This window comes from Hyperolius riggenbachi, chromosome 4 (genome assembly GCF_040937935.1).
Source record: "Hyperolius riggenbachi isolate aHypRig1 chromosome 4, aHypRig1.pri, whole genome shotgun sequence".
NCBI lineage: Eukaryota > Metazoa > Chordata > Amphibia > Anura > Hyperoliidae > Hyperolius > Hyperolius riggenbachi.
This window is the reverse complement of record NC_090649.1, coordinates 328,760,786-328,770,892: the sequence shown is the minus strand read 5'-3', so window position 1 is coordinate 328,770,892 and position 10,107 is coordinate 328,760,786.

The following is a 10,107-nucleotide window of genomic DNA, read 5'->3' as shown; positions in this document are numbered from 1 at the left end:
GCTCAGTGTGCAGCACCTAAATAGATTTTCTGCACACTTCGCATTCAATTCAGATGCAAATCCTATGCAAATCTGCTACTAATTATTATGCAAACAGGAAACTCAGGAGGAGGGGCTGGGAGCAGCTAACCTGACAGTTACATAGTTACAAAGTTAAGAAAAGGTGGGGGGAAAGGCTGCGCGTCCCTAAACACATGCTGCAATTGAATGGTTAATCGCACAGGCATACACCGCCTCTGCTAGACTGAAAAATGCATGCCCTGCATCCAAGACAAGTGCTAACATTTATTAAACTAGGAGGAACTTTAGCTTCCAACATAGTTTGCATGCAAAATTATACAATATTTGTACAACCCACAGGTTGTGATACAGTATAGGTCTTGCCCAATCGCCCAGCCGAGGTCTATGCTAATGTGGTCAACCACCGTTTATCAAAGGCATGGGCAAACTCGGCCCTCCAGCTGTTACGGAACTACAAGTCCCAGAATGCATTTGCCTTTATGAGTCATGACTGTGGCTGTCAGACTCCTGCAATGCATTGTGGGACTTGTAGTTCCGTAACAGCTGGAGGCCCGGGTTTGCCCATGCCTGGTCTATCACATACCTTCCATGGGCCCACCACCGGCGCACACCACATGCTTGTACCAACCATTCATACTCTGCAATCTAGTATGGACTGTAATCAATACTTTCCGGTAGTGTGTGTATGCTGTTCCCCCGAGTGTATCTCCCTGGTTCTCAGGGGCAAACCTAGGATTTTCAAGGGAGGGACTCCTGAAAGGTCTCCCTCATTTACGCACAATACAGTATAATAATATGGTAGGACATCATGCTGCGTACACCTAATGCAATTTCCAGTCCGACTGACAGGATCTGACAATTATTTTCTAAATGTCCATTCTGCTCCTGATCAACAACAGGATCGAACTGTTTGGATACAGATAATAATGAGGACATTGGTAGCGAAGGGAAAAGTGAAGCATTCACCCAGCAGGAGCACAGGGCTGTGCTCATACCTGACTCTGTTAAGTTCCCCAGAGCTGCTCCATGCTCTGTACACACACTGCTGCTCCATGCTCTGTACACACTGCTGCTCAGTAGACATGCTGCTGCTCCATCCAAAGTCAACTGTAGCAGAGAAAGAAAGGGGGCAGTGCTCTGAGCTGCAGGATGCCTGCAGATATTCTGGTGTCTCAACTTGTGACTGTCCCCAGACCTGGTCTGAGGTGGGATTCTGGGCAGCTGTAATCATCCCCTGCGTTTGCCTATGGGTTCTGCCTCTACTTCCAGCAGACTGCACATGTACATGTGCATCTATGCAACCTCCCTGTGCAGAAGATTTTCTGATTGACACCCCACTGCAATAAGATCTGTTGATTGATAATTATCAGGTCTAAGGAGTGATTTTGGACAACCACAGCGGCATACAATTGGAACAGGATACGCATACTGCCGGCAGGTATTGATTACAGTCTATACTGGATTACAGAGTATGAGTGGTTGGTATAGGCATGTGGTAAGCCCACAGAAGGGGTGTGATAGATGGTGGTCAACCAGATTAGCATAGGCCTCAGCCAGGCAATCGGGCAAGACCTATAACATATCACAACTTGTGGGTTATACAAATATTGTGCTCATGTTGTGCTAGAATTTTTAATAGGTGTTTTTAATTTATTGGGCCTAAATCCCATGCACTTTTTAAAATAAGACGCTCACAATAAATATTGTTTTGTACTATGTACATGTAGCAGCTCTTATTTTTTGTAAATTGCAGCCATTAGATTGTACCTGAGCAGCTCCTCTTTTGAGTAGTGCAGTATTTAAAGGGGTGGCTTCCAATTTATTGCTTTAAATAGTCGATCTAAGAATCAGAATGAGTAGTCGATCTAAGAATCAGAATCAGAATCAATTTATTTTCGCCAAGTAAGTTTGCACCTACAAGGAATTTGTCTTGGCAGTTGCTTAACAAACACAAACAAAAACAATACAAGGACAGACAGTGTGTATATTACAAGTCAAGGACATTATAAGTATAGTGGCAGTAAGCAATGTGAGAATTGTTTATTTTCAGTTCTGTGCTGATTACTTTCAAGTCCTAGCAGCTCTAACGTGGTTCAGCATTAAGGGCCTGATTCACAAAGTGGTGCTAACAGTTAGCACGCTGGTGAAAAGCCCTTTATCATGCCTAAACTCAGTTTAGTCATGATAAGTTTAGGTGTGATAAGTTTAGGTGTGATAAGTTTAGGCATGATAAGTTTAGGTGTGATAAGTTTAGGTGTGATAAGTTTAAGCGCCAACTGCGTTAGCACCGCAGTGCACAGCTGATCAAAAGTTTTGCGCTAGCAAAGTCTGGTGCACTTCGCATAGAGTTTAATGGCGCTGCTTTGCGTGCGGGACTTTGCACGCTATCTACACTTATCTAAACTTAGCATGCCTAAACTTATCACACCTAAACTTATCACGCCTAAACTGGCTCTTCACCAGCGTGGTGCAATGGTTATCACGCCTAAAGTCTTTAACTGGGTTAGCACCGCTTTGTGAATCGAGCCCTAAGTATGGCTACCGCTTGAGGAAAAAAGCTGTTCCTGTGTCTAGAGGTTTTGGGCTCTTGCACACTAAGGGCCTGATTCACAAAGCGGTGCTAACAGTTAGGCATGATTAGCGGTGCTAACTCACTTTAGGCATGATGGGCCTGATTCACAAAGCGGTGCTAACAGTTAGCACGCTGGTGAAAAGCCCTTTATCATGCCTAAACTCAGTTTAGGCATGATAAGTTTAGGAGTGATAAGTTTAGGTGTGATAAGTTTAGGCATGATAAGTTTAGGTGTGATAAGTTTAGGCATGCTAAGTTTAAGCGCCAACTGCGTTAGCACCGCAGTGCACAGCTGATCAAAAGTTTTACGCTAGCAAAGACTGGTGCACTTTGTATAAAGTTTAATGGCGCTGCTTTGCGTGCGGGACTTTGCAAGCGATCTAAACTTATCTAAACTTAGCATGCCTAAACTTATCACACCTAAACTTATCATGCCTAAACTTATCACGCCTAAACTGGCTTTTCACCAGCATGGTGCAATGGTTATCATGCCTAAAGTCTTTTAGGCATGCTAACTGGGTTAGCACCGCTTTGTGAATCGAGCCCGATAAGTTTAGGGGCCTGATTCACAAAGAGGTGCTAACAGTTAGCACCCTGGTGAAAAGCCCTTTATCATGCCTAAACTCAGTTTAGGCATGATAAGTTTAGGTGTGATAAGTTTAGGTGTGATAAGTTTAGGCATGATAAGTTTAGGTGTGATAAGTTTAGGTGTGATAAGTTTAAGCGCCAACTGCGTTAGCACCGCAGTGCACAGCTGATCAAAAGTTTTGCGCTAGCAAAGATTGGTGCACTTCGTATAAAGTTTAATGGCGCTGCTTCGCGTGCGGGACTTTGCAAGCGATCTAAACTTATCTAAACTTAGCATGCCTAAACTTATCCCACCTAAACTTATCATGCCTAAACTTATCACACCTAAACTGGCTTTTCACCAGAGTGGTGCAATGGTTATCATGCCTAAAGTCTCTAACTGGGTTAGCACCGCTTTGTGAATCGAGCCCTAGGTGTGATAAGTTTAGGTGTGATAAGTTTAGGCATGATAAGTTTAGGTGTGATAAGTTTAGGCATGCTAAGTTTAAGCACCAACTGTGTTAGCACCGCAGTGCACAGCTGATCAAAAGTTTTGCGCTAGTAAAGTCGGGTGCACTTCGCATAGAGTTTAATGGCGCTGCTATGCGTGCGGGACTTTGCATGCTATCTACACTTATCTAAACTTAGCATGCTTTAACTTATCACACCTAAACTTATCACACCTAAACTGGCTTTTCACCAGCGTGGTGCAATGGTTATCACGCCTAAAGTCTCTAACTGGGTTAGCACCGCTTTGTGAATCGAGCCCTATATGCGATTCCGATTTGAGATTTTGACTCGATGTTTCATGCAATTCATATTTGTGATTTTTAATCGGTACTGCATGCTGCGGTTTTTTTCTGCGCTTTTCTTTTTATTTTGATAGCATCCAGGGATAATCGGAATCGCAAATCAGAAATGCAAATCGCAATCGCAAATCGGATTTGCAGTGTGCAGCGGGCCTTATTAAGGTTTGCTGGAGTCAAAGGTTTTAAAAACTGTTTTAGAAACACGATGGCGTAGTGGTTAACACTCTTGCCTAGCGCTGGGACCCCTATTCGAATCCCAGCCAGGTCAACATCTGCAAGGTGTTTGTATGTTCTCCCCGTGTCTGCGTGAGTTTCCTCCAGGCACTCCGGTTTCCACCCACATCCCAAAAACATACAGATAAGTTAATTGGCTTCCACCTAAATTGGCCCTAGACTTAGATCAGGGGTCCCCAAACTTTTCTGGTCAAGGGCCGGGTCAACATACTTTAGACTGCTGGGAGGCCGGAGTATACATAAAATGTAGAAAACATTACATTAAGCCTAGGTAGTGTAAGCTATTACCTGTTAACATGTGCGGCCCTTATGTCTCCCATTTAAAGGGAACTGAGCACATTCTCTTTCAATGGAATCTCTCCTGGCATAGAAGCTGCCATGTTCCCCCCTCCCCTTCTCACATTCCTTATTTACAGAAGTCAGAGATGCTATCTTGACACATTGACACAAACTAGGTCTTTGAAGAAACAGTCCTAATTACTAACCCCCTTTGTTGTCTAATAGCATTGTTTATCTCTTGGTAATTAGCCCAATAAAACAATTAGGAACCTGAAAGCTCTGCGGCCGGGGACGGCCGCGCAGCCCTGCTGAAACAGGGTAATTAATCTACTTTGAATGTAAAATACAAGGTAAAATGAAAGTTTATTTTAATAATGAAACAGATTGTCGGCATGCATTTTTCATGTGCTATAGAAATGTCGTGAATGATAAAAAAAGGTGCTCGGTTCACTTTAACAAAATCCGATGTATGCCCCCAACACAGCATGTGCAGATAGTATGGCCTGCAACAGAGGAGAACTTTTCCGGAGGAGAAGCAGCCATTCATGTGGCGCCCGAAGAACATCTTTTACTACAGACAGCGAAGCATACCCAGGTGACAACCTGCAGTCCAATTGGACCCATGTGGATGGGTGGTGCCAGCATTGCTATTCTAAATTTGGGTCGCAGATATTTAAAGATGCAGGGGACCGCATCTATAAGTAATAGATTTTGAGAGTGGGGGGCCGGTGAAAAAGCCTCAGGGGGCCGCATTCGGCCCGCGGGCCTTAGTTTGAGGACCACTGACTTAGATACATACACTACATGATCCATACATAAACATATAACTATGGTAGGGATTAGATTGTGAGCCCCAATGAGGGAGAGTTAAGTGACAAGACAATATATACTCTGTACAGTGCTGCTTAAGATGTCGGCGTTATATAATAATAATAATGCATTCACTTTCTCTCCCAGGTCTTCCTGGAAAGTTTTCTGATCGAAGGATGGTGTGGTGCCAGTTAAGGGCTGGGACCCACTTGAGCAATTTTAGTCACATTTTTGGATCATCAGCAATCCTCAGCGATTTAAAAAAAAAAAAAAAGGTTGATTGAGGGCGTGACCAGAAGTCGGTATGTGAAGAAGCTTCTCCGGAGAGCTCCCGCACAGGACACTCAAAATCCTGCTCAAACTATTACAATTATCCTTCTTTTTGGACAATACCTGCATCAGTACACTCCTCATCTTCCCCTGATCATTTTAATAGATGTCACGGATCATAGATGTCACGGATCATTTGTCAAGATGTCACGAATCAGGAATACAGAAGCGGCCTCCAAGCTCCAGAAGTTCAGGAGGGGAGACCAAGATGAAGAAGATCCCTCTGATGAAGAACAGCCCGCACCATCACTACAGCAGATAATGGACGCGATCTCGTGCTGTCAACTCAGTCTTACGGTAATCACTACCACTCTTGGAGAAGTAAAGACTGACGTATCTCTCCTGCGGCAAGACATAAATAACCTCCGATCGCAGGTAACTGAAACTGAAAGTCGCATCAGCGCAATGGAGGACGAATTCCGGCCTATCCCGCCCTAAGTTCTAGTACTGGAACGAGAAATAAAATCAGTAAATAGCCGACAAGAAGACATTGAAAATCGCAACTGAAGGTCCAATATCCGTATCGTTGGACTAAAAAAGCGGAAGGTACTGAAGTCTTCACCGTGAAGCTCCTAATTCAAATCTTCGGCCGTGACACGTTCTCCTCGGTCTTTATCATAGAAAGGGTGCATCGGATATCCCCAAGACTGCCACCCCCCCCCCCCCCCCCCCCGGGCCTTCCTCCTCGGACCTTCATCTTTAAAGTCCTTAACTACCGTGACCGTGATGCAAGCCTAAAGGCCGCACAGGAAAAAGGTGATATCTCCTATCAAAACACCCAGATCTGTTTCTACCCGGATTACTCAACATCAGTGCAGAAGCAGTGGACACAGTTCGCCTCTTTGAGAACCCTAAGGAGGCCCTGACCTGGCTAGAAGCGCAGCCTAAGTCCATCCATTCCACTTCGGACCAAGCCGATGGTTGAACTGTGTCATCAGTACATCTAAGTGTGAGTTGTACTTGGTTGCACATTCTGTACCTTCACCCCCATGCGTTGATACTATTCGCCCTCCATGTATTCTACCTCCCCTCGCCCAAAACCCACTTCTTCCCTTGTAACTATAGACAGTGCGAGGTACTTATGGTTCCGCACAAGATACGCTGCCCACCACCTTCTCAAGCTCCCCTCCCCTGAATGACATTATTCCCCGCACAAAACTTTTAATGCATCGGGCGTTAGAACTGTTGACAAATTGAGGGACCTATCTGTGATTCAGTATACTCGCACTTGATCCACCTGGAACTTGGTAAAGTGCTATGTTTGCATAAACGGCTATTCACGGTGCAATGCACTACAACCCTCTGTGGAAATCCAGTAGCCCTTGGCAACGCTACAATGCTAAGTAACATAAATAGGACTGTAAGATGGTACTGGTTTCTTATGCCTTACGCAGTTTCTGCACTGCATCTTTCATGCACTCCAAATTATATATTCCGTGTTATGTATAATATTAGCCTCATATATACCAGCCAGCTAAATGTGTTATAGATTACACTCTTTGTCTCCCTTTGTACTTTGTCGCAGCTTTGTACTGCTTCCCTTGTCTCCCCTAGCCCCCCCTCCATTTGCCTACACCGCAGAGTATTTTTACTGCTCTTGCCATCACTGGGCCCCTTATCCCTCTACCCTCTTGTGTATGTGACTCTGAGTATCTACACATGCAGATATTCTACCCCTACCGTTATTTTTCCTCCCCCTTCTAATCTATGATGTACTTTTATTTTTCTCTCCCCTTATTGTCCTGTGTTGGTAAATGAGTGCCATCTGTACTCTCCATTTATACATTTATACCTCTATGCAGTTTTCAGCACAGAGCGGAGTTGCAGATGTCACACATCGCCTAGTTCCCCAACAGGTGCCTAAGGTGATAACTTTGCACCTGATGACTATACCTGTTTTGGTTTGATGGGTTTTTGGGTTAAAGCTCAGTCCAGTTAAGAGTCTGAGCAGGGTGGGTATGGGTTGGGTTATGTTAATTCCACTTTACTTTTTACAAGGCATATGTAAGGTATATGTATTAAGCACTGCTGCTTTCATTTTCACTAAGATGCACGGGGATCCGACACCACTTCTTTACCCAATCCAAAATGACGCAGCTTTGCCACATGGAACGTTAGGGGGCTCAATGATAAAATAAAGAAGCCAGATATTGTAATTCTAACTGAAACCCATCTCACTGGCACTAAACTGCTTGCTTTACGACGTGGCTGGATAGGGTGGGCATATCATGCTTCCTATTCTCAATACTCCCGAGGTGTTTCTATTCTCATAAGCAGGAACGTACCCTTTAAAGCTCTAAAGGTGGTGGCAGATCCCCTAGGCAGATATGTTTTTATCCACTGTACAATTGCCAGTGAACAGCTCCTTCTTCTGGCAATCTACATTCCTCCTCCATACTCTTCCTTGGTACTTAAGGAAGGTCTAAAGTTTTCACTCAAGTATCCAGGAATACCCGCAATTTGGAAGGGAGATTTCAATAATGTATGCAACCCGGCACTAGATAGATCCCCGCCCCAAATTGATAAACAAACCACTTTCTCTCAGCTGCTAGCTGAGATAGATCTAGCTGATATATTGAGAATTCGTCACCCAAACTCCCCCTGGATACACATATGAATCTACAACATACAACACCTATTCTCGAATTGATATGTTCCTTATTACCAGATATCTTATTCCACTGGTGTCAAATGTTTCCATCCTGCCACGCTTGGTTTCGGACCACTCTCCCCTTAGCCTCACTCTACAATTAGGTATAAAACCCCCGTTAAAATTTTGGAAATTTAACCCCTTTTGGCTAAACCTTTTTCCTGCTAATGATCAACTCACTAAGCAAATCACCAAATTTTTCTTTATTCATAGAGATGATGAAGATAGAGCTTTGGTATGGGACGACTTTAAGGCCTACCTGAGGGGTATCCTGATCCAAGCAGTGGTTAGATGTAAAGGTGACACTAAGGCCCGCCTTAATACTCTTGCTACACAAGTGACACAAGCAGAAGCCCTTTACCACACAACGCAATCACCCACAACTAAACAAGCATGGAAGTTCGCACAAGCTGCCCACCGTGAACTAATTAAAGAGATTACACTCAGTAAATTATTTTTTAACAAGCAATCGGTATATGAACAAGGGGAAAGGGCAGTACACTTCTTGCAAAAATGGCTAATACCTATTCAGCTCCCCCTGTTATTTCGCAAATTAACACTCGTCTAGGCCATACAGTCAATACCCCACAAGAAATTAATGACACATTTTCCAAATACAATAGGCAGTTGTACTTGCCTATCTGATTCCTGTAGCCAACTTTTGCCTGATTACCGATTATTCTTCTGCCTACTGCTCCTGTACTGCTGCCGCCTTCTCTGTTGCAGAACCCTTGTGTGACGGACGAGCCGTCAGTGCGCAGAAAACGCAGCCGCAATCGACTTCCTGCCTCGGTGGTCGTTGCGCTGCCCCAATCAGAATCTCATGTCTGTGGACACCAGGCAGTCCAGCCTGGGGAGTCTCTGCTGTCTTCAGGGGAGTAGTTAGCAGAGTTCTTTTCATGAAGCCTGTGCCCTGTGACTTGCTAATGAAGCCAGAGGGGTAACACTCAGATGTTAATTAACAAACCAGGAGTCTTTTCAGAGCCAAGGAAGCTAATCCCAGCAGGGGGCAGACTTAGCGGAACCATTCAGCCAGGATAGGGAAACATAGAAATATGATCTTTATGCATGTTTTAGAAGTACCATACATCGGAGAGCTGTGGGAGTTATATCCTTCTGCTGGTCCGGATTTTGTGAGTGTTTTGATATTAAATTTGGGCCACTGGCATAACCAGATCTCTGGGAATTCCACCGTTTTTTAACCGGGCATGCAAACATGCCCAAGTTTGATATCATATTAATCGGTAGGTTCTGGGGATCGAGAATATGTAATTATTATTTGTGTGCCGGCCGCGCAGGTCTGCCTAGGGAACATGTCATGATTATGAGGTTGCTAAAGCCCCTGCCCAGATGTGATTACCATAGTCCGGCCTGGGGGCCGACTCTGGAAGCCCGCCTCTGATCTCAGCTCCATTAAAAGTGAATAAGCTGCCTGGGAAAGGAGTCCTCCCATTCCATCCATATGAGAACATCCTGCTGCCAGCTCAGAGGACATAGGGCTGGTGGCCATTTTGCTGAACTTTGAATGAAGCTCTGAAACAAAGGACACATGTGTTGGCGGCCATCTTGATTGGCCATCTCTTCTGTAACCTGGAACAAAGAATTCTGCTGAACTTTGATTGAAACCAAGAACTTTATGATTTCCCCACAAGGACATATTTCCACAAACCATAAGTATTTTCTCCCTTTTTATTTCATACTGGCTATTACTGTCTTAATAATTGTGATTTTAATAATTGTCTGTATATATTAATTATTTATATTGCGTGCATAAACGACTTTCTCCAAGTCATTCACTGTCCGCTACCCTGCTTATCAGCACACGCAGAACTGAT